Genomic DNA, 26443 nt, shown 5'->3' with positions numbered 1-26443 from the left:
GGGGGGGGGGGGGGGGGGGGGCAGGAACACCGAACCCGGCTCCCTAATGACTCTCCGCACTCTAAAGGTTAATAGACTTTATGAGTCAGTCTATTAAGTGTGGCCCTCGGGTCGGTTAACCTGGAGGAAACCTGAAAATGTTACACACAGCAGGAAATGACTAAAACTATAGCAGAGCATCTTTCCTCTCAGATTAAAACTGTTTTAACACTAATCTGTTATTTAGTTATGAGACTAAGATAAGATCATTTAATATTAGTCCCATTATGTCCTCGAGTCAAGGAAGGAAGGGAGGGAGGAAAGGAAAGGAAAGAAGGAAGGGAGGGAGGAAAGGAAAGGAAAGAATGAAGGGAGGTAGGAAAGGAAGTAAGGAAGGACAGAGGAAATAAGGAAGGAAGGGAGGGAGGAAGGAGGGAGGGAAAAGGAAGGAAGGACGGAGGAAATAAGGAAGGAAGGAAGGGAGGGGGGAGGGAGGGAGGAAAGAAGGAAGGAGGGAGGGAGAAAGGAAAAGAGGAAGGGAGGAAGGAAGGAAAGAAAGACAGAGGAAAGAAGGAAGGAAGGAAGGAAGGATAGAATGACAGAGGAAAGAAGGAAGGGAGGAAGGTAGGGGGGAGGAAAGAAAGAAAGAAGGAGGGAGGGAGGAAATAAGGAAGGGATGAAAGAAGGAAGGGAGGAAGAAAGGAAGAAAGGCAGGAAGGAGGAAGGAGGGAAGGACATAAGGAAGGAAGAAAGGGGGATGGAGGAAGTAAAGAAGGAAGAGAGGAAAGAGAGAGGAAGGAAAGAAAAAGAGAAGGAGGGAGGGAGGAAGGACAGACGGAAGGGAGGAAAGAAGGAACAGTCAAAACAGACGGAGTCAATTTGATACGAAGGCTAAAATGGGGACGATAAATAATAAGTAAGTAAAAGAAGCGATAGAACAAAAGGAGATAGAACAAATAGTATGTTGAGAGGAAGATTTGTGTAATTATAACACACCTGAGTTCCTAAATGTTACCATAACTTAAAGCAGCTATAATCTATGTATTAAATGACTGTGATCAACTTACACAGACGTATCAGCGACTATGCAGCTCTCCCCTCGACTATGAATCCATAGAAGATGAAATGCATGCTAATTGTTAAGCTGTCTGGTGGCAACTTTCCCAAAAAAAACATAAATCTTAGGAGTTAAAAGTGTTTCCTTTATGCAGGTGTGGTGATAACGAGTGAAAACATGGTGTCTTTTGTTGCTCCTGCAGGTTTTAAGGCTTCTTAAGATGCTCTTTGCTTCCTACAAGTTCATTTTCCATCATTACGATGCTTTTTCACTGCATTAAATAGGAACATATATTTGATCAAGGTGAGTCTGACTGACATAAAACGAGACTGAGCGTGGCTTTTTATCTGAGAAAGTAATAAGAAACAAGTTGAAGATATTAATAATCACCTTATATGATCATTCTACTTGACACATTAGTTCAAGTGGGATTATTCTTCCTTCAAAAGTGATTTTGTCAAATGGAAAAACTTCTGTGTGTATTTAATTCTCTACAGATAAGGTTGTAATATTTGCTTCCAGTAATATTTCCTTTTTTCAGTGATTTTATTCATGAGATCTAGTACATGTCCTTAAACTACAGCTCCTCAGTCTGCATGATGATGCATTTTTAGTCATCCTGCTCACAGATTTATACTTTCACTTCAGTATAACTTTAAAAACAAGACTTTTACGTGTATTTAAATACTTAAGAAGAAACACTGAAGATGTTTTGGAGGTTTGTGGTGAAACACTTTACAAAAGCACTTTATGCTGGTTTTTCCTTAAATGTGTCAACCCCTGCTCCAAGTCAAACATCTAACCGTCGTCATGGGAGCTAAAATCTTCCACAGAGGCCGTTTATATATATTTTTGTTGCATAAACTTTTTAGCTTGTATTTAAACTGAAGTTGATGATGTTGGTCAATCAACATGAGTGTTATTTTTTAACTTGGAGCTATTCTGTCTCCTCCTGTGTACTGGCACAGCGAGACAGCGTGTGCGTGTGTGTGTGTGTGTGTGTGTGTGTGTGTGTGTGTGTGTGTTTGTGTGTGTGTGCGTGTGTAAAAATAGAGCCTTTATTACAGTCTTGACAACAGGCTGCTGTATTATTACAGAGTTTGCACCCAGCCCAGCCTGACCACATGCTGATTATACACAATGTCCTGCAGCCAACAGAGGAGTGTGTGTGTGTGTGTGTGTGTGTGTGTGTGTGTGTGTGTGTGCATATGTGTGTGCGTGTGTGTGTGTGCATGTGTGTGTGTGTGTGTGTGTGTGTCCTCCCCTATGGTGAGCCCCATCACATGTGGTCTGCATTAAAAAACTATTGTGTTACAGGGGCTGCAAAGCGTTGCCATGATGACCAAAATCTCTATCCCATGTTGTCAGCCTCTCTGTCATATTATGGGATGGTTTCCTGTACTTTACAGACACACACACACACACACACACACACACACACACACACACACACACACACACACACACACACACACACACACACACACACACACACAGACACAGACACACACAACACAAAATCCCCACACCACACCCAACATAGGCTTGCTAAGCCCTAAATACACTCCAACACATGCTGTCTGATACATGAGACCTGAAGCTAAGACAATATACAGAACAGTCACATTTAAAAAGTGGCAGAGGTTTGGTTCATGTGCAGTAATTAGCCACTAAACAAACCTCTGTTTAATCGAATGCCACACAAATCCACAGAGAAGTTGCAGAAAAAGTCGAGCTTCACCAATAACAACAAGACTGAGACTTTCAAGCTGACTGCACCAAAGTTAGTGTGAGGTAGAGCGTCTGATGCAGAGCATGACGTAAAGCATTACTCATCTTACAGAGCGGCGAACTATGATGCTGCAATCTTCTCGGGAATGTAAACAATCACAGTTTTCATTTTCTAAAACCTTGAATTTGTTCCCATTTCGCTGTCATGTTTGAGGTTTTTCAGAAGGCGGCTGAGAGACGATGATGAGAAAGCTGTGTTATGGAGGTCAGCGTATTTGAGCTTGAATTAGTGGAAGTTTGAATGCAAAATTAATAAGGGAAGTACGCAGTCAGACAGTAGAACGCGGTCAGACTCTCAATTGGAAATTATGCTTAGCTGTGTGCTATTTACGATTACTGAATTTGTTGTAAAAGCGATCAAATTGTACCCATTATGTAGAGGTAGAAGGAGCCGATTCGTAGCATTTTGTATGTATTTGGATGCATTTGTAGTATTTTTCTGCACGCTAGGTGTCTCTAGATTTAGATTTAATGTTTACTCTACATATCTTTGAAGCAGACCTGAATCCTGCTGAGTTTATTGGTTTTTCTGCAGTGTGTCCACCTGTCGTGCGGTCAACCGCTCTGATTCTCATCTCAACTCTACAGCTGTGCACTGAGCTCAGCTTTGGTTTAAGTTCATTTAGTTTAACAAACACACGCAGATGGAAACTAAACTAAAATATGTCAGGAATGAGGGTCATTATTCTCGTTTCCCTAGCAACTGCTCTCAGAGAGAACAGAGAAACCAATCAGAAATGACAATGGACAACCTGTTTCTTTGATAATATTAATATTACTCTTATTTCAAAGGAGGGTAGCATCTTTTAGGTGTCCAGTGTGATCGCCTGATGAGAGTGTAAAACAGAGATGTCCAAACTATTACCATAAAGGTTCATGTGGCTGCAGGTTTTCATTACAACCAAGCAAGAGCACACCAGGCTTGACTCTTTGATTAACAGATCTCAGTTGATCTCAGTCGAATCTTGTGCTCTTGATTAGTTGGAACAAAAACCTGCAGGCACATAACCCTTCATGGAGCAGTTTGGACATTCCTGGTGTAAAGCACTGTTTGTTAGTTAGGAACCAGTATCAACAGAAATGACTCACAACTGCTTGTGTGTTTTTGAGTAGACTTTTAAAACTTATGTTATTGTTTTATTATTAAAAGTATTTTATTAGCTTTGGTTTTATCCAGAATGATGAGTTAGCCTACTTCTCCTTCTTGAATTTTTAATGAATTAGCTTTAGTTGCTTTACAACCAACCTGTGGTCTGGAGCATTTTAGAGCCAAAGTAGATCTGCAACAATTAGTCAAATAATCAATCGACAGAAAATCAATCAGCAACTATTCTGATAAACGGGCTGATCAATAATTTTTAAGGAAAAATATCAAATATTTGCTGGGTTTGAGCTCTTATGTGTCACACATAACAATACACTGAATATCTTTGTGTTTGGGGCTGTTGATGCCATAAAAACAAGACATCACCTTTGGGCTTTAAGAAATTAAAAAGATATATCTCATTATTTTTGGACACATCATAGACACAATGATGAATCACTAATGCAGCCCAATAGTCCAAAGATCTGAAGACAGATGACAGCTTATAAATCACATCAGTATTTTAGCAGTATATGAGACGAGATGACACACACACATAAACGAGGGGCTTTGTTAACAGAACAAAAGGTGTTGCTATCTTGTGCATGTTTTTTTTTTCATGAGCTGAAAAACAGGTGTAAAAAAAAAAAGCTGCAAACCACAACAACTGCCTCAGGTGATGTTGAGCACAGCTGTAAATAACATGGCGCTCTGACCGATCCACCTGGCAGAGAGTGACAGGACACAACAAAATGACTCCTCACCCTCAGGCTGAATGCATGTTCTCACCAGGTACATGTGTATGTGTTTATGGCTTCCTATAACCCCCCCTCCCTCCTCTCTTTCTCCTTGTGTCTTTCCTTTTTCATCCTCATAAATACTCACACACACACATATACACACACAGTCCCTGCTGGCGTGAGCACTGTGAACATCACGTCAGAGGCAGAAAAAGGAAAACAAAATCGAAGCGGACTGAGAGTTACAAGAGAACGTGGGCAAACAACCAGACATGAACACAAACAATCCAGGCCTTGCACTCGCTATAAACCCACCCACCCACCCGCCCAGCACATGCAGAAACACACACACACACACACACACACACACACACACACACACACACACACACACACACACAGACACACACACACACACACACATACAGAGAGAAAGAGAGAAACACACATAAACAACACAAAGAAATACAGAGGGAAGCAGAGCTATCGCATGCTTTAGGGGTGAAATCATTTGAAAATCCAGTTTGGAAGCAAAAGGGTAATACATCTTGTTGTGGGTGGATGGATGGCAAGAAAAGTGTGTGTTCTCACACTTGGACACATTGAGACAGTTACAGTGAGCAGTGCAGATGGAGAGATGAGAAGCAGACAAGTGAAAGGATGTGAGAGGAAGGTTCAGAGTCAATTCAAGTCAATTATATTTATGTAGTGTTAAATCATAGCAGAAGTTATCTCAGGGCAGGTCTAGACCGGTCTCTCTCCAGTGTTATTTACAGACACCAAGCTTCCCTCCATGAGCAAGCAGTTGGCGACGAGAACGGGAAGAAACCTCGAGCAGAACCGGGCTCCGGGTGGGCGGCCATCTGCCTTGGCCGGTTGGGTTAAAAGAGAGAGAGAGAGAGAGAGAGAGAGAGAGAGAGAGAGAGAGAAGAAGAAGAGAGGAAGAGAGAGAGAGAGAGACAGAGACAGAGAGAGATAGAGAGAGAGAGAGAGAAGAAGAGAGGAAGAGAGAGATAGAGAGAGAGAGACAGAGAGACAGAGAGAGAGAGAGAGAGAAGAAGAGAGGAAGAGAGAGAGAGAAGAAGAGAGGAAGAGAGAGAGAGGAGGGAAATGCTCCCTGCCAGGAAAATAACTCATTTGCAACAATCCAGTTCACAGCCTGACCACACACACACACACACACACACACACACACACACACACACACACACACACACACACACACACACACACACACACACACACACACACACACACACACACACACACCCGGCCATGGATAATAAAAGTGTAAATTCATATCTGTCTGTGGTTGCTGCTTTGAATCAAATCTGTTCTCGCTCACATTTTTTGGTTAAAATTCAAGGATGGACAGAAGCATGAACAAACAAAACAAAAACGATCCTTTTAATGTTTAACTCGATGCTTCCTGTGGTCGCTCGCCACAATAAAAGCCTTCCAGCTAAAAAAAAAAAAAAAAAAAAGGAAAGGAAAAAACTCTTGTATGGCTTTTGTTGAAGAAGTAGTTACATGATGTCTAGAGGGACGGACGCTGGCAGGAGCTGGTTGTGGTTTGTACAGTGAATTGAAGGGTGAAACAACACCGACTGTAAGCTGTTTCCCAATTCTATTCTCATTCTTAGCAGCAGGTTTTAAGTACATAGCGTGTTCACTTTCAAACCAAAATGGAAACAGTCATGTAAAGAGCCCAAATCAAACGTGCATAAATTAACTTCCACCAAAAAATAACCCTGAGAAAAAGCAGCAGCATGAGGCTCCACCTGCTAACAAACTGCTGCAGCTGTTGAAAGATGCTGCAATACATCCTGCACTTTACTTAACTTTAATTCCCTCCATCTGCCACAAACATATAATATGAATCCTGCGTCCAGCCTCAGGTACTGGAAATGTGTCATGAAAGACATTTAACAGCAGGTGTATTGATATTTTTCATTATAACAACATATGAGATGACAGTGTGTAATGTGTTGGTCGTGGCTCGTAGTGATGAACCTATAGATAATTATCAGAGACTCTGCAGCTTTACGGAGCTTTATAGTGAGTTTCAGCTCATTGTTTAGCTGTCCGGCTGCAACTTTACTGTATTTTACTCTCAGCGCTCTCATAGTGTCATTTTCAGTTGCAGCAGGTAGTAATGGCTCTAAAAAAGCCACTGTACACTATCTGCTCAGCACCAAACAGCAAACAGACACAGTTATCTGTAGACTAGCTGGTGAACATAGTGGAGTATTGAGCAGCTTAAAGAGCCAGATATTTCCCTCAGGAGTTAGAAGAGAGTGAATATTGGACTTTACATTCAGCAGGTGGACAGAAACACGATGAACACATGAATGATAATGTTCCTCTGTAGCAGCTGAATATAGAAATAAGCAGCTCTTTGCTAATAAATCCAACATATCAACTTAAGAGCTGGTCATTTGTCAGTGTTCACAACTTTTTGGCCAAAAATAGTTAGGTTTAAAACAAATGTGCAGGCCTCATGTCAGCCAAATGAGTCATTCAAGGTAATTAAAGCCACATTTAACAGCATATAACAATCTATATTGGCGCAGTGTCTATGTACAAATAACAAATTCAACTTGTTTCTGTTGCCTGTAGGAGGCACAAGTCAGATTTAAGAAACTAAATTCCTCTGATGTTTTACTGTCCTGTTTTTGCACTCTAGTCTGTGATCATCTGATTTACTCGCAGGCTCACAGCTGATGCAAAATTGAAAAGTTTGACTTTCAACCAATAGTGCAAGCCTTGTATCATTTCTTAATAGTACAAAATTATCTCTCATGATCATCTCATACCATTGGGTAGAGTTTGAAAGTGGCAGAAATTCATGAGCACAAAAGCAAAATGTCTCGGAGAAGTTTGCAAAACGTTGATTCTGACTATTAGTTCAGGTTTAACCCTCCTGTTGTCCTCGAGTCAAGGAAGGAAAGGAGGAAGAAGGAAGGAAGGAAGGGAGGAAGGAAAGAAGGAAGGAAGGAAGGAAGGAAGGAAGGAAGGATGGAAGGAAGGATGGAAGGAAGAAAGAAGGAAGGAAAGGAGGGAGGAATGAAGGAAAGGAGGAAGAAGGAAGTAAAGGAGGGAGGGAGGAAGGAGGGAAGGGAGGAAGGAAGGAAGGAAAGGATGGAAGAAGGAAAGAAGAAAGGGAGGAAAGAGAGAGAGGAGGGAGGAAGGACAGACGGAAGGAAGGAAGGGAGGGAGGAAAGAAGGAACAGTCAAAACAGACAGGGTCAATTTGACCCGGGAGGACGACACAAAGGTTAAGGACTTATATAGAAAACTATTTAACTACTATTATCTTCAGTAACTTGGTCATATAAGTTGAAATAATGTAGTATTTTAGGTTGAGCCAATTTCCGTAACCTTTGTGTCATCCTCCCGGGTCAAATTGACCCCGTCTGTTTTGACTGTTCCTTCTTTCCTCCCTCCCTTCCTTCCTTCCGTCTGTCCTTCCTCCCTCCTTCTCTCTCTCTTTCCTCCCTTCCTTCTTTCCTTCTTCCATCCTTTCCTTCCTTCCTTCCTCCCTTCCCTCCTTCCTTCCTCCCTCCTTTACTTCCTTCTTTCTTCCTTCCATCCTTCCTTCCTTCCTTCCTTCCTTCCTTTCTTCCTTCCTTCCTTCTTCCTCCTTTCCTTCCTTGACTCGAGGACAACAGGAGGGTTAAATGTAACAAACATACAAAAAAAGGACATTATAACCCGATACCCAGCCAGATATTCTCCATACACACAGCGAGTTCAGCAAAAATAAGGCAACAAGGCAAAGGAACCAACTGGAAGACTTTTCTCCTTCAACACTTGTCTAATTATCGTGTGATGGAGAGACTTCACCAGAAACACTCATCTGATTACTGTACAACGCACAGAGAAGTTAAATGATCATCATGTGATGAGTGTACGGACGCAGCCAAATGATTATTGATCCGCTGAGTGTGTGTGTGTGTGTGTGTGTGTGTGTGTGTGTGTGTGTGTGTGTGTGTATGATGGAGCAGCAGATAAAAGGTTTAGCATATTGCCTTGAAACCACATCTCATTATTTTTAGATTAAATTAAGAGTTGTGTGTATTTTCATTTCATACTTAATGTAATTTTAAAGCTATAAACTTAATGTGTCCGTTACATTAAAGGGTTATTAAAACTACATTTGTACATTTTTTATTGGCAATTTGTACAAAGTGATAGTATTATTAAAATCTAATGACTAATGGTTGCAATGAAAGTTTTATATATTCTGTATTATAATATTAATGATAGGATGAGACCTTTCTGCACTTCATAAACTCTCACTGATCGTTCGGCTCAAGTCCATTTGTCAACTTTGCACACGAGGCAGGCAAAGTTAAAGGGGTCATATCGAGCTTTTTGTCATTTTTGTACTAATATAATGTTGGATGTATAAGTTAAATAAGGTCAAAGTTACTAAACCTGACAACAGCTCGCTGACAACAGAGTGGACTCATTTGGGTGGTGGGGCCTTTACCTTCGTGTTGTCCTCCCGGGTCAAATTGACCCTGTCTGTTTTGACTGTTCCTTCTTTCCTCCCTTCCTTCTTTCCTTCCTCCATCCCCCTTTCGTCCTTCCTTCTGTCCTTCCTTCTTCTCTCCCTCCTTCTTTCCTTTTTTTCCCTTCCTCCCTACCTTTTTTCTTTGTCCTCCTTTTTCTTCCTTCTTCCTCCTTTCCTTTCTCCTTTCCTTCCTTCCTCCCTTCCTTCCTTCTTCCTCCTTTCCTCCCTCCCTCCCTCCCTCCCTCACTCCCTTCTATCCTCCTTCCTTCCTCCCTTCCTTCCATCCACCTGTCCTTTCTCCCTCCTTCTCTTTCTTTCCTTCCCTCCTTCCTTCCTTCCTTCCCTCCTCCCTCCCTCCTTCTCTCTTTCTTTCCTTCCTTCCTCCCTTCTTTCCTCTGTCCTTCTTTCCTTCCTCCCTCCCTCCTCCCTTCTTTCCTTCCTTCTTCCTCCCTCCCTTCCTTCCTCCTTTCCTTCCTTCCTCCCTCCCTTCCTTCTTCCTCCTTTCCTTCCTTTCTTGACTCGAGGACAACAGGAGCCTTAAAGAGACAGGAGCTAAAACGGCCTGTTAATAGAAGGAGGCTGAACTGAGGAGCTGCATAAAGGACCAGTAGAAGATAAATAAGGAAGTTTTTTTAACTGGAAATCATGCAAAGATATTCTAGTAGAGCCACAGAATATAAATATAAAGCTGGAAATATGCATGATACGTCCCCTTTAAATATATTGTGGATATTATGGTTTTCAGAGGATGAGCTGCTCATTAAAGTTAACCTTTGACCTTTATTGTGTCACAAGGGTTAGGATAATATCTTCTAGTTCAAGTTTGTTTATTGTCATTGTGGGCTGAACAGTATGTAAAGGTTCTCAGGTCAAAATAATAATAATAAGAAGTAGAAATTGTGCCTATTGAAGAGTTTTGGCAAAATATAATCTTATAGATTAGACTGCAACAAAACGTGCTCCATATTATATTGTTTTATTTTATAAAATATTGTCTATTAAGTGCGTTTAATATTAAAATAATAATAATCACAGTCAAAAAATCAGAGAGATGAAACAGAGATTCATATTTATTCAAACTGTTATCAATTAATTTCTTTCATGTGAGGCTGCAACCAATTATAGCACTCATTATATATGAATGTATTGGTTAATTATTGCTTTATTTTTGTATTTTTGTATAAAATTAATCTATTAAGTGTGTTAAATAGTAGAATAATAATTATCACAGTCAAAAACTCAATAGTAAAATAGTATAAATTAACGTCTGGAAGTTTAAGCTGAGTGACAACTGCACATATCCTGTTGGTGATGAATCAGTTTGAAGTAAAAACTGGGTGAAAATCAGGTCAGTTTTTTTTTTCCTTTAAAGTCTTTATTTAATGCAGCTACAGATAAAGTGTCAGTGGGATTCACGTCCCCTGATGATGATGTCACCAGAACAAACCTTTCCCATCTCTCTGAAACTGCTGCAACCTCAGGGTCCGAACACAGGGGGGGTTATGATTCATGTAATACACCCACCAATCCAACTGTGTGTATGTGTGTGTGTGTGTGTGTGTGTGTGTGTGTGTGTGTGTGTGTGTGTGTGTGTGTGTGTGTGTGTGTGTGTGTGTGTTTTGCCCTTGCATCTCTCTCTCATCATGGCGGGATTAACTCACACTGGACAGATGGCCGTCCGACGCTCCTCCCTCCCAAACACTCACATGCTTTCTCTCATGAACACACACACACACACACACACACATGCAAAACACACACATGCAAAACACACACATGGCATGGACATACACACAAACATAACAAACATACACACGTTCGCAACTCAGCACAGTACGGTGGCAACTTTAGTTCACAAGCTGTGTCATCATCACTGCACACGGCCTGGGGCTTAAACACACATAATCACACACACACACACACACACACACACACACACACACACACACACACACACACACACACACACACACACACACACACACACACACACACACACACACACACACACACACGGGTTGAGGCCCATGTCAGCAGATGATGACTCTGATGTCAGGAAAGCACTCTATTCTGTCTCTACTCAGCCTGTCTCTCAATAAAGCGTCCATGTGGATGTTTTTGTCCTCGGATGGCTCCGCTCTCTTTATCTTCAGGCATCACAAAGCCAGCAGCGGTTATATTTAGATCACTTTGTGTCTCTGACTATCTATGCATATATTTTGTAACTCTGTAATTTACGGCGAGCAGCATAATGTTCTGAGATATGAAATTTTTAGAGGATTATCAACTTGATTACTACTCCAGTGCTCTCCTAAGGCATTAAACATGTTGCAGCGTCGTGTCACAGTTTGTGTCTCTCAGGAACGAACATCAAGCCTCCAGGTTTTCGTTTGTTTACGGTGTCGCACCGCACGTCAATTAAGGTGAATTTCTTCCTCCTGTCTTCCCATGTGGGATGATGTTGAAGGATTAATGTAAAAACAGCTTGAAAAGAAATGAATCTACATAGAAAATAAACAGCATGATGGTATGATGTAGCAGCATATTTTATTGCATTCATGTTGAAAAATAGTATTTTATTTTGTTTATTGTGTTATGATTATTTCCTTCCTTCTTATTGAGTCATTGCTTTTCATCAAATTTAACTAGCTCTTTAATCCAGTTTTTTATTATTAACCTTCGTGTCGTCCTCCCGGGTCAAATTGACCCCGTCTGTTTTCACTGTTCCTTCTTTCCTCCCTTCCTTCCTTCCTTCTGTCCTTCCTCCCTCCCTCCCTCCTTCTCTCTCTCTTTCCTCCCTCCTTCTCTCTTTCTTTCCTTCCTCTCTCTTTCCTCCCTTCGTTCTTTCCTTACTCCATCCCCCTTTATTCCTTCCTTCTGTCCTTCCTTCCTCCTTCCCTCCCTCCCTCCTTCTTTCCTTCCTTCCTTCCTTTCCTTCCTCCTTCTCTCTTTCTTTCCTCCCCCCTACCTTACTCCCTTCCTTCTTTCCTCTGTCCTTCTTTCCTTACTTCCTCCCTTCCACTTTTCCTCCCTCCCTCCCTCCCTCCCTCCTCCTTCCTTCTTTCCTCCGTCCTTCCTTCCTTCCTTCCTTCCCTTCTTACTCCCTTCTTTCCTCCCTCCCTCATTACCTTCCTTCTTCCTCCCTTTCCTTCATCCCTCCCTCCTTTCCTTCCTTCTTCCTCCCTTCGTTCCATTACTTCCTTCCTTTCCTTCCTCCCTTCCTTCTTTTCTTTCCTCCCTTCCTTCCTTCCTCCCTCCCTCCCTCCCTCCCTCCCTCCTTTCCTTCCTTCTTCCTCCCTCCCATCCTCCCTTCCTTGACTCGAGGACAACAGGAGGGTTAAAGCTTAGTTAATATTTGATTAGTTTCAAATTAATTAACTTCTAAATCTTATAGTTTTATTATCTATATCTTTTATTTTACTTTATTACATTTTCATAATATGTATTTATGATGTTCATTAGTCTCTAATATTGTTTTACTGCTCACAGTCTACATATTCTGTGTCTTATTATCGGCTTATCAGTGATCTGTGAAGCACTTTAAATGATACTAATTATATATTTGTTAAGCAAATTAAGGTTGATTGATTGATTGATTGATTCTTATGAGATGTTTGGGACCTCAAACTATAGAAATGAATGGACACAGTGTGAATTAAATAAGACAACTTATAAAGAAATGAAAGTAGAGTAGTCATAGTAACCAGCAGCGTTGAGCCGCATCATTAATGGTGAACACACTCCATCACTTCAGGATACGCCTCTGTCCTCTTTCAGCCTAGTTTTGCAGTGACTATCAAAGCTTAAAGAGTTAGCTGGTGAGATGCTAATGTAAGGAGGTTTATTTTATATATTGTTTATTGTAAAGGAGAGGATGCAGCTTTTGTCAATTACGTCCCAAAAACTATGGAACAAAGTACCTTTAGATATCAGGGAAGGAAAATTATTCTCTTTAGCTTTTAACTACTGCACTTCTTTTAATAGATGCATTTTAATTTGATTTTATGTATTGTTTCTTAACTATTTTTTTCTATATTCCATCTTATATTACATTAACGTGTTTATTTATGTCCTCTTTAACATTGCAGGATGCTTCTTTTATATGAAGCAGTACTGTAGGTGTGTGTAATGTATCTTGTCTTAAAGAACTTTGAGCTGCATTTATTGTATTAAAGGAAAAAAGGAACAGCGCTCTTATAAGAGACTGTGCATGATGTAATGTTGAGGAAAAGTGGACAATTATGACAAAAAAATGATAATAACTGATAATTAGCAGGTGCATAGTTGTGATATTAATTACCCACTCTCTCTCACACACACACACACACACACACACACACACACACACACACACACACACACACACACACACACACACACACACACACACACACACACACACACACACACACACACACACACACACACAGACTTATACACTTATTACTATAAGTGGCAGAGTTACAATTGTGCTCCTACACCTCCTGTCCAAGTAATTACCTCCATATTGGTAAATTATGCAACTAAACTTAAAAAATAACCATCATTAATAATCAAATAACTAAACTAAAATGATCATCTAGTGCTTTCAGTTGCACATGACTCACTAAACAATATACTCACTGCTGTGGGAAGCAGTGAGTATATTGTGTAGTGAGTCATGTGGCACGTTTGACTTTCATGAAGGAGACCAGATCTCACTTCTTGGCACCGACGTGTGATTAGGTTTTTCCTTTCTTAAACCCAGGCCCTGATCTTTCCCAATCCTTAACCCCACCACAGTTTAGTTGGCTTTAGAGGTAAAAAAAAAACAAACAAAAACAAAACACGACTGAATGTAAACTGGGGTTTTCCAGAATGGTCTGAGCTGCTTATTTCCCAGCATCGGATGTGCTCATCAAAACTCCCAAAATACGCAATTGTTTCACAGTTGTTCCATAGGTTAGCAGATCTTATTGTATCCTGACTATGTTTTTTTCACCTATATAAAGGGTCAATGAGGCTTTTTTTGTGTCCATGTGGTTTAGTCAAATTTAAAAGGGGTTAAAATGTGAAAATAAACGTATGAATAACTTGCACACATTCTTTTTTTGTGGACCCAGCATCAAATTTCTGCTTTTAATCCATTTTGAGAGAATATATTAGAGGATTATGGTAAAAATGTCTAAGTGGTGTAACCATAAAAACTTTGTACCAAATAATTCAACTTGCTTAAAAACACTAAATTCTCAATAAAACACCATATCAACTAGTTTGGCATGATCTTACATTACAACTTTTATATTGAATAAAGGTAATGGAATACAATTGACTACACTTAAATACACTGTAGGTGGATAAAATATTTAATATGTATCATTTTTTTGTGGTTACACCATTTGACTTTTTCAGGAGCATTCAGTCTTACTTTTGGTAAAAAATGGTGCAAATGTCATTTCAAATGATATAAAACCAACAAAAATACTAAATGTACATTTTAACAAACCTGATGCTGCTTTTAAAACTATTTTTTAAGATATTTTTGAATTGCTCATCTTGCCAACCCTTATTATTTATCACTGACCCATACACAGACATCTGCTGGTACAACTAATATATCATTATATGTTATATTTCTAACAGAAACTAACAGCGTCATTATAGTTAATATGAGAGTCACAATTATGTTAAAGTTAAAATCATGATAAGTTATAAAATACTTTAGCTGTGCTTGATTATCTTTATCTGATTTAAAGTTAATGTTCCTTCACTGCCACAAAGTACATTCTGCAAACAATCAAGATAAAAATCCTGCAGTCTCAACAAATTATGGATATTAGATATTCCATCTGCTCCAGCTTCGTTTTAGGCTCCAAGAAACCAAGTTCAAGTCGGTGCGTCTCACAAACTCTTACTCATCGTCCAACCCCTTTACTTGTAGTTCTTGGATATGAAGTTCATTCACTTTTCTGCCACTTAAAATTGTTAGCTTTAATAGATTTGATAAGGGATTCCACTGTAGTCATATTTCACAGTCAGATTCGATAAACTTACTTAACCCAGATCAAAAGTGGAGCTCTAAAAAGCATCGCTACAGTCCAGTCCGCTCGGAGTCTTCGCTGGCGCCGATTCTTCCTGACCAACAACGGGGGGGGGGGGGACATGCATCATGACCAGGTGGGGAGTTCCGGTCCTCTGATATGATGCCAACGTGGAAGTAACTTAAAACTGCATTCTATCAAAAGGCCACCAGGGGGCGACCGTTTTGGTGTCAAAAGGACTTCCGTCTCTATACAAGTCAATGGAGAATTCACCAACTTCTCACTTGATTTCTAACCTCAGTAAACGTTTTCAAAATGTGTTTATGGTCTCAATCGCTAGTTTAACGCCTTCTTCAATGCAGTGTGATGTTCATTTGTGAAATTTTGGCCTCCCTGATTTTATATGTGACGATAAAGCAGGGTAAGCATTAGGGCGTGGCTACGTTGTGATTGACAGGTTGATTGGTTCACAGGTTCAGGAGGGCGCCTCTTGCCCCTCCTGATGCCCATATAAGTAGAATCCGTGTTTTTATTTTTCCCAGCATGCACCTGAAATGTTCAAGATGGCGCTGCTCAGATCCGATACTATTGGCTTCCGAGCAGCAGTCCACAAACCAATGGGTGATGTCACGGATGTTACGTCCATTTCCTAAACAGTATACAGTCTATGATCATGACAGAAGTGATGTGAAGAGATGAAGGGGAACCATAATGGGCTCCAACGTCATGTAATAGGATTTCGGTGCCACCATAACAACTAAACTGCGGTCACGGCATTAGTAGATGGATTAAATCAGACATGAAGTGGAAGGGTTTAATCCACAACTATAATCCCATTTTAGAAATAAAAATATATTACAGTATTTATATATATATATAGCTCTCTTTTTTTTGATGGATGGATAGGTAGAATATTATTTTCATGCCACTAACTCTACAGACTGACTCTGAAAGGTGGTAAATTTTTAAATCCTATCTTGCAGAAGGAGTTGTCTGCACTCACCGTCGCCTCAGTCCATTTATCAGGCTCTTCTGTGATATATACAGCTTACTCGGCTCCAGTTGTCTGAGAGGCAAAAAAAAAAAACCCTCCTTTGTGGCTTCTGCGCACTGAACTCCAGGCTGACGAAGAGCCAGAAAAGCCAGACCAAGATTTTTATAATTTCATATTTTTCTCTCTCTTCTATCAATTAACACCATCAACTTCCTTTTCCAGTAAAACCCTGCGCTGCATCTCTGTTGGGAGATAATGACTCGAAAATGTTTGATCAGTGTGAGTTCATTTCTCTTCTGGCCTCCAGTGTTTCTGGCTGTCTGCACTTAGCATGCAAGAGACAAAGTGAGATTAATGCAGTGGTTTATTCTAGCAAACCTTGGGCAAATAGATTCACTTTGATGTACCGCATTAGACAAGTTTGCTGTTAAAAACTGCCTGATGATACTGTAACGTCGGTCTACGCGCCGTGAGGTTAATCGAGGATAAACAGGTAACCTATTTAGTCTGATGATGAGAAGCTTCAACAAGAAAGTGTCACACATCTCTGCTGCAGTAGATGTCCCTGAAGCTGTCTGGCAGTGTGAAGACAACTCATTCTGATTTTAGAAGTGTGTGAAACCACAAAAAACATCCTTATTCTAAAAATCCTTGAATGAACATCTGATTTTAATGTGTCAAAGATGTAAAAAAAAAATGTAGATGATTCAACCACAAAAATGTTTTTACACACCTTGCGTTGGTCTTGTAAAGTGTTTTTACAACTTCAGGCGCTTTGGACGGCAATCGTTGGGCCTTTTTTTAACGAGTTTGAAATGAGCATTAACATTCAGAGCCAGCGTTCAACAAGTTAAGGTGCAAGACAAGACGCTGTGTTAGTGTGTGTGTGTGTGTGTAAGTTAGATAAGAAGGAGACGTTAACAGGAAAGCTAACGAGGGTTGATGTTCAGAGTGTGTGTAGCAGGAGGCGATCAGGCTCAGTGTGACAAGTTTGCTTTGCCGATGATGGAACGACAGGTAGTAGCTTTATGTTAAGATTTGATTTGCTGTATTTAAAAGGATCTGGGCGTCTGGAGTAAGAATGCAGGTGCTGGACCAAATAACTAAATCTGTAAAAGCAAGAAAAAAGTCCACACATTGAAGCTCCCAATGCAGGTAGGTTTAATAGGAAACCACATGTGACGTTTCATGCTCAATGCTTTATATCTACATGCACATATACAGTACTGTGCAAAAGTCTTAGGCCACTACTACCATAGAAACAGATAATACAGGAAATATGTACACAAAATGTGACATTAGTTTTATTAAATATTATTATTATTAATTAAGGTTCCAGTCCATCTAGGTTTAAGAGAGCCAGATTGTTTTATATGACATACACATTTCCTGTATTTTCTGGTTGTATTCTAATAAAGAGACTGAGAAATAATTATAAACATAGCAAAAAAAGTAAGGAAATTTGTATTTGGTAGACTTCTTAGCAATACATCTTATACCGTTGGAAAGCCGGTTTATTTCCCTTTTAAATGGAGCCACATTTGTAAGGAACATGCATTTATGGGATGGCATTGTTACAACAAAGAAATAATCTAACAAACACTCATTTCCTTACTTTTTGTGTTATGTTTATATGGTCATTATAGCCTTGCTAAAACAACAAATATAATGACTTTTGCACAGTACTGTTTTTTTTTTTTTTTTATCACATATGGTTTCCTTTATTTCATAGTATTATTTTATGGTACTACCATTATGATTTTGCACCTATATGTACACCTGTAGATTGCTGAGTGGGATTGGCATATCATGTGACGGTCAGGACCTTTAAGACGTTTAAGACGGCGACTATTCAGTTGATCTTTAGTCTGAAGAAGAGCATTGAGCTCGAAATGTCACGGGTGGTATCCTATTAATCTGCCTGCATTGGGAGCTGCAGTGTGTAGACTTTTTATTGTGCTTTTACTGAATCAAAATAAGGACCAGGAGAAGCCATCATAAAATCAAAGAATATAAAGTCTAATCTTCTCTCTTTTGATTTCTGATCTTCGCTCAGAGGAGAGTCGATATGTTGCTGCAGTAAACAAGGCAGTTTAATTTCAGTATTTCTTTCTAAGTTCTTGTATCTGGTTCGGACTGAACTCTGTATGTGTGTTACTATGACTTGTTTGTGTGAGTGTGTGTGAGTGCGTTTTGTATGTGAGAACAAGAAAGATGTTATCTAGTCTGGACAAAGAGAGTGAGAGAAGCAGAGAAAAAACAAAGAAAGAGAGGGAGTGAGAGAAAGAGAGAGAGAAAGAGAGAGAGAGAGAGAAAGAGAGAAGGAACACCATCGGAAAACAAAGGGTGAGACTGCAGACCAATAAACTACACGTACCACCAATACCTTAAATCAATAGACAAACAGAATCTACTCCCTATTTCTCCTTTATTGGATCTGTCTGTGTGGATATAAGACACAAGAGTGTGTGTGTGTTTGGTGTGTGTGTGTGTGCGTGTGTGTGTCCTGACTATCCCAACAGCAGTGCAATGACCACAGAGGTTTCAGTATTGAGTATTTTCCAGCGCACAGCAGTGATATTGAAAGCACAGGTCGCCTCTCTCGGCTCCACTGCTTCTCCACACTGTGTCCTCACTATAGATACAGCTGATGCAGCCACAAGTACAGCGTGTAGCTTTTTAGATAACTATTTGGACAGCAGCGTTCCTGCAATATTGGTTGCTGACAGGGCGATTTCTCTTGTTCACCATCCCTCCCCAAAAAACAGAAGATGGATTAATAATAACCTGAGGATGATAAAAAAAACAGGCGCAATTTCACAATAGAGTACTGAACTGTATGTATTTGCTTTCAGGATAGATTAATTTTCAATTCATTTCAATATTTGTATCCTTCATATCCTAAATATATGTGTATTACTGTAATAGAGATAGAAACAGTGCAGCCAAAGCCTTACAGAGCATCTCAAACCTCAAACATCAGTTACTATTCTTTAAAGCAGGGCTGTCAAACTCATTTTCATTCAAGGGCCACATACAGACCAATTTGATCTCATGTGGCCCGGATCATTAAGAAGGACAGATGAAAGGAAGGAAGGGAGGAAGGAAGGAAGGAAGGAAGGAAGGAAGGAAGGAAGGAAGGAAGGAAGGAAGGAAGGAAGGAAGGAAGGAAGGAAAAGAAGACAGAAAGGAAAGATGGAAGGAAGAAAGGAAGGACAAATTGAAGGAAGAAAGGAAGAGAAGGAAGAAAAGACAGGATGAAAAGATGGAAGGAAGGAAAGAAGGACAGATGAAAGGAAGGAAGGAAAGAAGGAAGGAAGGGAGAAAGGAAGGAAGGAACAAAGAAAGAAAAGGAGGAAAGAAAGATGGCAGAAAGGAAGGAAGGAAAAGAAGACAGGAAGGAAAGTGGGCCGGATCTGACCCTCGGCAGGCCGGTTCTGGCCCACAGGCCGCATGTTTGACACACCTGCTTTAAAGCATTAAGATTTAATATTTATAAAACTTTCTCAGAGTCTAAAAGAGCTTTTTTTTATGTGTGTGTTGTGATTATGATATAAATGTAACGGGACAAGCCAGAGCTTCAGGGAAAGAGAGTCTAAAGTCATGTTCACATCACATGGGACGGATGGAAGAAGAAGACTCAGATATTTACGACTTGCGAGAGTTGTTGTTAACGGGTAAGAGTGATAGGTTGCTGCTTCCATCCCCCGGCACTTCCTGTCCGCGTGTGGAACCTTCACTGAGGAAGACACTGAATCCTAAATGGCTCCTCTTGCATATTAATGTAATGCAATGTTAAACTTGTGTGAGGTTTAAAAACACTTTGCATCTACATTACACTAATATAGATTGTTATATACTGTTAAATGTGGCTTTAATTACCTTAAACGACAGATTTAGCTGACATGAGGCCTGCACAATTGATGTAAACCTAACAGTATTTTTTCACATGGGGCCAAAAAGTTGTGAACACTGACTTATGACCAACTCTGAAGTCGCTTATTTCCACATCCAGCAGTTATGGAGCATCATTATCACTCATTTGTTCATCGTGTTTCTGTCCACCTGCTAAATATAAGTCCAATATTCACTCTCTTTTAGCCTCTGAGGGAAATATCTGGCTCTTTAGCTGCTAAATGCTCCACTATGTTCACCAGCTAGTCTACAGCCAACAGTGTCTGTTTGCTGGTAGTGTAAAGTGACTTTTTAGAGCTTCTTCTCTACAAACAGCTGCCTTCTGTAGCTGAAAAACGATGCTATGAGAGTGAATCAAACAATAAACTTGCAGCCGGACAGCTAAACAATGAGCTAAGTAGCTGATAAGTCTCTGTAATGTCATCAGTAAGAGCCAAGCCTCTCACATTGCACCCTGTCATGTGATAGATTGCATAGAACAGGCCACTTTAAGTACATTATATCAGAACTTTTTTTTGGAAAAGCAGATTTTCCAAATAGCAATTGTTAGTAGTATTGACATGAATACTGCAGCATGACTTGAAAACTACATAATGCACGTGCACAGCAGGGTGCACAACAACAAAACAAACCACGAAGATAGAAAGAACTTGAACCCTTGATGTGAAACAGCACAACAAACCATCATTGTTCACTCTGTTGATGTAGTCGACTTTCAACCAAACCTCATCGAGAAGCTGTCGCCTGCAGCTCCTTATCTAACCGGCTCCCTGTGTCTGAGGCTTCTTTTATCATTCCTTTTCCTCATTCCTTTTCTTGAAACGAGTTAAAACCAAGCAAGGTCAGTGAGATCTGTGACTATACTTCTACACGACTATACTGTGGCTGCTTCACTTTTTAAAAAAAGGCTTTAAATGGTTTGATAGTGTTGCAGCAAATTCTGTTTTCCCAACATCTTGTACTTCCTCTGACCTCAACGAAGGAAACTGTCCTATATGGGATAACTCTGCATGGAGGATTAGCATTGTTAGCATTTTAACAGCAATCAGCTTCATGAAGGAAATTATTAAAAGTCAGAAAACAGTTAGTCTGAAGGAATTTGAAGAAGTCAATCATATAATCATTCATAGGAATTAGTAAGTAGGCTCTCAAGGACCATACACACCTCTATAGGAGGGAATACACTGGACTTCTCTTTTGAGATGTTTGTTCTAGCTACTAACAGGTATACCATTTCTATTTACACTTTCCATTTTCCACAACTAGCAAATAAGATCAATTTCATAAAAATACTCTAAATCGTCCTCTCATGTAGGTAAAGATTAATTCCTAAAAACCTAGAATTTATGTCAAATTTGAGATATAATTTCTTCTCTCAATGTTTCGCCATCTTTGTTCATACAAGCACAGTATTTTTGTTATATTTATATCCAAATATCACAAAACATAAATTTGCCTCAGGGGGCTTTTTTAATCTGTACAGCAATACAACATCCTGCATCCTTATAGCCTTAATTCAGATAAGGAGAAACCACCCACGTACCACTTAAAAAAAACATTAACAAGGACAAAATGGAAGAAACTGAAACATAGGAGGGTAAAATTACAAAATAAAAGTACAAAAAGACAAGATGACAACTGTTGATAGTGTGGAATATTTTGTTAAATGTGATGCTTTGTCTTTGAAAATAAGCTGACGCACCTCGAGAGAGTTTTCCTGCAAACATCACATCAAATCAAAAGGACAGACTTCAGTAACTTCACTGTTATTCTACGTTTTCTTGAAGGGATCTACATCAATTCAGTGTGTGTGTGTGTGTGTGTGTGTGTGTGTTTATGTGTCTAAACTACCCAGTATTAATGGACACTAACTTGCCACCAGGCAGCCACCAGAACAAAACACACTCCGCTGTGGTATTGTCCGTCTGTTGTCCAGCCTACAGCCTTTTCTGTTCACCGCAGCTCACAACAATCACATCGACTTAAGAAATCGATACGATCCTCCAGAGAGAAAGCACCAGAGTGAAGTCCTGCCATCTCTCATTCCCCATACTTGTGCGGACCAGGTTGTAGGTGATCCTGACAAGGTAACGTCATCCTCTCTGGAGATGTATGAGGGGCGATTAATGCCACATGGGGCTCTGAAAATGTGAGCTGCATGCTCTCTAAGGATGAGCCACCAGTGGAATTAAAGTGCTTTGAAGTGAGTTTCTGTATCTCAGTGTATCAGATTGGTGAAATATTAAAAATGGGCAACATGTAGTGCTCGAGTTTAAAGGCCAACTGCGCAGATTTTACCCATAAAAGTGTATTTTATGGGTTAAAAAAAAGTAGTTTAAAGCCTTGTGTCTCCAGGTGCAGGTGTGTGAAATGTGATGAATTGTCTCAGGTGGTGTCACATGAGTTTGCACATGTTGGGGCTGAAGTTGGGACTATCAGACTTCTGTAGCTCATCATCTCTGCTAGAGGTTATCGGCTGCAGGATACATGAGCTGCTACTGGAATAACACACCAGAATCTCTCACTGAAGAGTAGGCAGTTGAGTTGCATTGTGGGGATTGTAGGAGCCAAGCTTTGACGAGGAAGACGAATGTTTGCAATGAGAAAAGGTGTGATTCTGTGATTCTGCTGCTTAGATTTTGATGCTTTTTGAAGTTTAAATCATGAATCTAGAAATGCTAAATTGATGTAGTATTCTTTACCACTTTACTATTAAGGTTAGTGAAAGGATGAGGCAGTTTTTGACAGACAGGAGAGAAGACGAACACAAAAGACTTGATACAATAAGCTGCATTATTTTCAAGCACATCTGTAATGATTGTGGTCCCTTCTGCTCATGAAAGGAGTTATATAAATAAAGTTACTGACAATAATTTTCATCATTTCTGTGACCAAGGTCTGCAGTTTCAGTGTCAACATGACTGACTTTCATGTGAATTTTGCTTGAAAATATGATGAAATACAGTGAAGTGAACAGCTACCTATCATCTAAATCATGACATTTTCACAATTCAAACCATAATAAACAATAAGCGATAGTTTACACGTTTCCTTGCAAAGTGTTAGAGTTGCAGGGGAGTGAGACTGATAAAAAAAACGACCAAAAACCCCATCTCAGTCTTCGTCTGTTTATGTTTTTGAATGGCAGCCAAATTCAACTGGTTCTTAAAATGACAAAGCATGATCAAACCTCTCCTAATTCAGATTAACAGCCAAATAAGTTGTTGTAGAAAATATCAGACACAAATAATCAAGGATACGGATCTCATAACAACGTGGGGGCAGACTCGCTAACAAGTGGCTTAAAATACATCTTAATTAATCACTTTTAGGCCGTTGCTGTAAATATTTGCCTATTTTACGCAGCCCACTACTTGCTTGTTTACTCTCCAGTATAGCAGCTCAGTCCTTGTTGGGTTTTTCCACTAGACTCACTCAATCACTGAAGACACAACTCACATGCTACAGAGATGGACGCAAACGTAGTCCAATAACAAATAAAAGGCGTCAAGATGAACTTCTTTTCCCCAAATTCTCCCTCTATAGTTTAAAAGATGAAGCGGATCAAACCACTGAGCCGCAGAACCTTCTAATAAAAGTGGAGTCAACCTCTATTAAATATATATATTCAATTACATAATTTAGGGATTTGCCCCCCATGCAACATAATCAGCCATGCCATTTCTGAGAGTGACTTCAACTGTGCTTTTCAGCCTGGGTGCAGTTCCCTAAAGTGAAAGTGAGAGACTGTGTGACTCCTCCTCCGCCTCACTCACTCACTCACTCACTCACTCACTCACTCACTCACTCACTCACTCACTCACTCACTCACTCACTCACTCACTCACTCCTGCAGCTGACAGCAGAGACCAATCTGCTGCATGTGCATTAAAATTACATGTTGTCATATTTAGAAAAAGTCACATTTCAATACAAGCATTTTAACCTATAACCGTGACTTGCATTGAACTGTATATTTGTGTGTTTAGCTATACATAGACTTGACCTGCTCATGTGAGGATGTGCTATTGCCATCTGGAGATTTTTTTTTTCGCTTTTAACGCAGCCAGATAAATGTCAGCTTTAGATAGTCTTAAATAATAAATCAGCTGCCAAATGTCAGAGCCAGTGTCCTGTTTTTGCAGTGGCATTTATCGCCCCTCATACACCCAGCCAGGTAACACCTACAACACCTCACCTTACTGATAGTAAAGACAAACTTCCCATAATTAACTAAACTCTGAATAGCATATTTGGTACAATAAGATAACTGATATTAGACTGATATTATTATTATTATTAGATAAAGATTTAAGTCTCCAGCCTTCTGTATACAGCTTAGATAGAATCACTGGTCAAAATACCTCATGATTGGCACTTTTCCCATACTAAAAAAGTCAATGTTAAAGGTCAGATTTGAACCCTTACAGGCACGTGCAGATGTCATATCACCCATCAACTTACTTGAACCTTCCCTGACAGTGCTGGCACTGATCCCCGACCCATCCGTGGTCACACACGCAGGTGCCGTTGATGCATCTCCCTGAAAAGCAGGTTTTATCGCACGTCTTAGACACCGAGGAGGCTTCCGCGTGGAGCACCAGATGAAGCAACACAAATACTCCCAGGTATGTTTTCAAGACGTCCCGAGCGCTCCTTGTGGACGACTTGGTCCAGGTGCATAGCTGTATCCCTCCAGCATCATCCATGATGGACGCGGAGTCTTTCCTTTTTTTTTATTTTTTTAGAGAGTGAGAGGCAATGAGCTGTCACCTTACGCTGTGAGGTGATGTGTAGTCATCAGCAGGGTGTCGGTAGGCTCAGATAACCTACCTGTGACGCCTGTGCAAAACGGTATTTACGCACTGTCAGAACATGCCGAAGCGGGCTGCGGGACAGGACAAAAGGATGAAACTTTGATGGAAGCAGTTTGGATCTTTAAAAACGCTCTGAAGGCATTTCCAATCGGATCCATCCGCTCTAAGCAATAAAAAACATTTAAATAAACAACACGTTAGGACAAGTCTCCCCCAAATAACTTCCAGTCTGGTCAAAGGGATGTAAACACACGACCGTGACGGAATGCTCCAGCGTCAAACACTGTAAATCCGAGAGATGAAATATATATATATAAAAATAAAAACACGGATCTTGGATGAGAGAGTGCGCCGCCGTGCTCGCTGGATGCGTTCCCAGACAAAGACGTGCCCTCTGCCCGGGTGCGAAGAGGATGCGACAGCCGCAGCTCTCTTTTTCCCGGAGTGGTGCTTCCCTCTATCTCTCTCTCCCTCTCTCTCTCTCTCTCTCTTTGCTGTGTCTGCTGTCGCTCTCCCGTCCACACAGCTGGTTCCTGACTGGGAAACTCCTGCACAAAGCCCCGAGCATGAGCAGTACGGCCACACAGTTAAAGGGGCAGTTCCATTTAAAGTGTACAATGCAGGCCTGCAGCAGACGCACACGGACACTGTGTGGAGACAAAGGCAGTGACATTCGTCTGCTGCACACTTGCACCGTCTCAATATGTTTTCCTATTAACTGTTTAGCCTGCTCTCTTTTGCATTTATGTTTAAACATCATAATAGCAGAGCAGACTGAAGAACACATGTTTTATTATCATGAAGCTAACACAAAAGATGTGCAACAGGAGCTTGGTCATAGAAAAGCATCATCATAATGTCAATATATATACTTTTTTAAAAATTACTTTTTAAAGGTTTTTTTTCCATTAAATCCTCATACATTTACAGATACATTCTATTCTTCTGATATTGATTTACTGGCCAATATCTTCATTAAATCCCCAAAGATTCCCTCTAAATGTGTGATTTTGGGATGCTTTTTGGCTTTACAAGAAATCAGGAGGTATGGCTTTCATTAAAATGGCACTAGACTAGTCTACAATGGATTAATTCAATACCAATGACAGATTCCATCACATTCCTCATATCAATCCATCTGGTTCTGTTATCCAGTTTTTTTCCATGCTGTATTTCTGTAATTTCGTCATGTGGTCTATTATCTACACACAACATCTTTTACATGTTTGTTTGTCCTGGAAGACGGATCCCTCCTCTGTTTTTCTTGCTGAGAGTTCTGCTTTTTTCCTTGGTAAAGATTTCTGGGGATTTGATCATCTTTTTCCAAGACACAAACCTAGAGTCATTTTTAGTGTAGAGGACTTTTTTTTTTTTTAACAGAAAATATTGACTTTTAAGAAGCTGGAACCAGATGATTGTAGTTTTTTTCCCCTGAAAATGTACTCAAAACAAATTAATATCTGTCAGTCAACTAATAACTTAATCAATTATTTGTTCCAGCTCTATTGGCCCTCATCTCTGCAGCTA

At 40.1% G+C, this 26443-nt stretch overlaps 1 protein-coding gene across 1 annotated transcript in view; it reads right to left on the bottom strand.

The window, feature by feature from the left end:
• The window catches only part of atrnl1a (attractin-like 1a), a 362787-nt gene extending 338103 nt beyond the window's left edge, over nt 1–24684 (bottom strand). The window contains exon 1 of the mRNA XM_062429999.1: nt 24564–24684. The gene's annotated coding sequence lies outside the window, so the exon portion shown is untranslated. The remainder of the gene's footprint in view (nt 1–24563) is intronic.
• Nucleotides 24685–26443: the final 1759 nt, after the last annotated feature.

Source organism: Scomber scombrus, chromosome 12 (assembly GCF_963691925.1).
Source record: "Scomber scombrus chromosome 12, fScoSco1.1, whole genome shotgun sequence".
NCBI classification, from domain to species: domain Eukaryota; kingdom Metazoa; phylum Chordata; class Actinopteri; order Scombriformes; family Scombridae; genus Scomber; species Scomber scombrus.
Note: the sequence above shows the minus strand (reverse complement) of the source record. Positions and strands in the feature narration are given on the sequence as shown.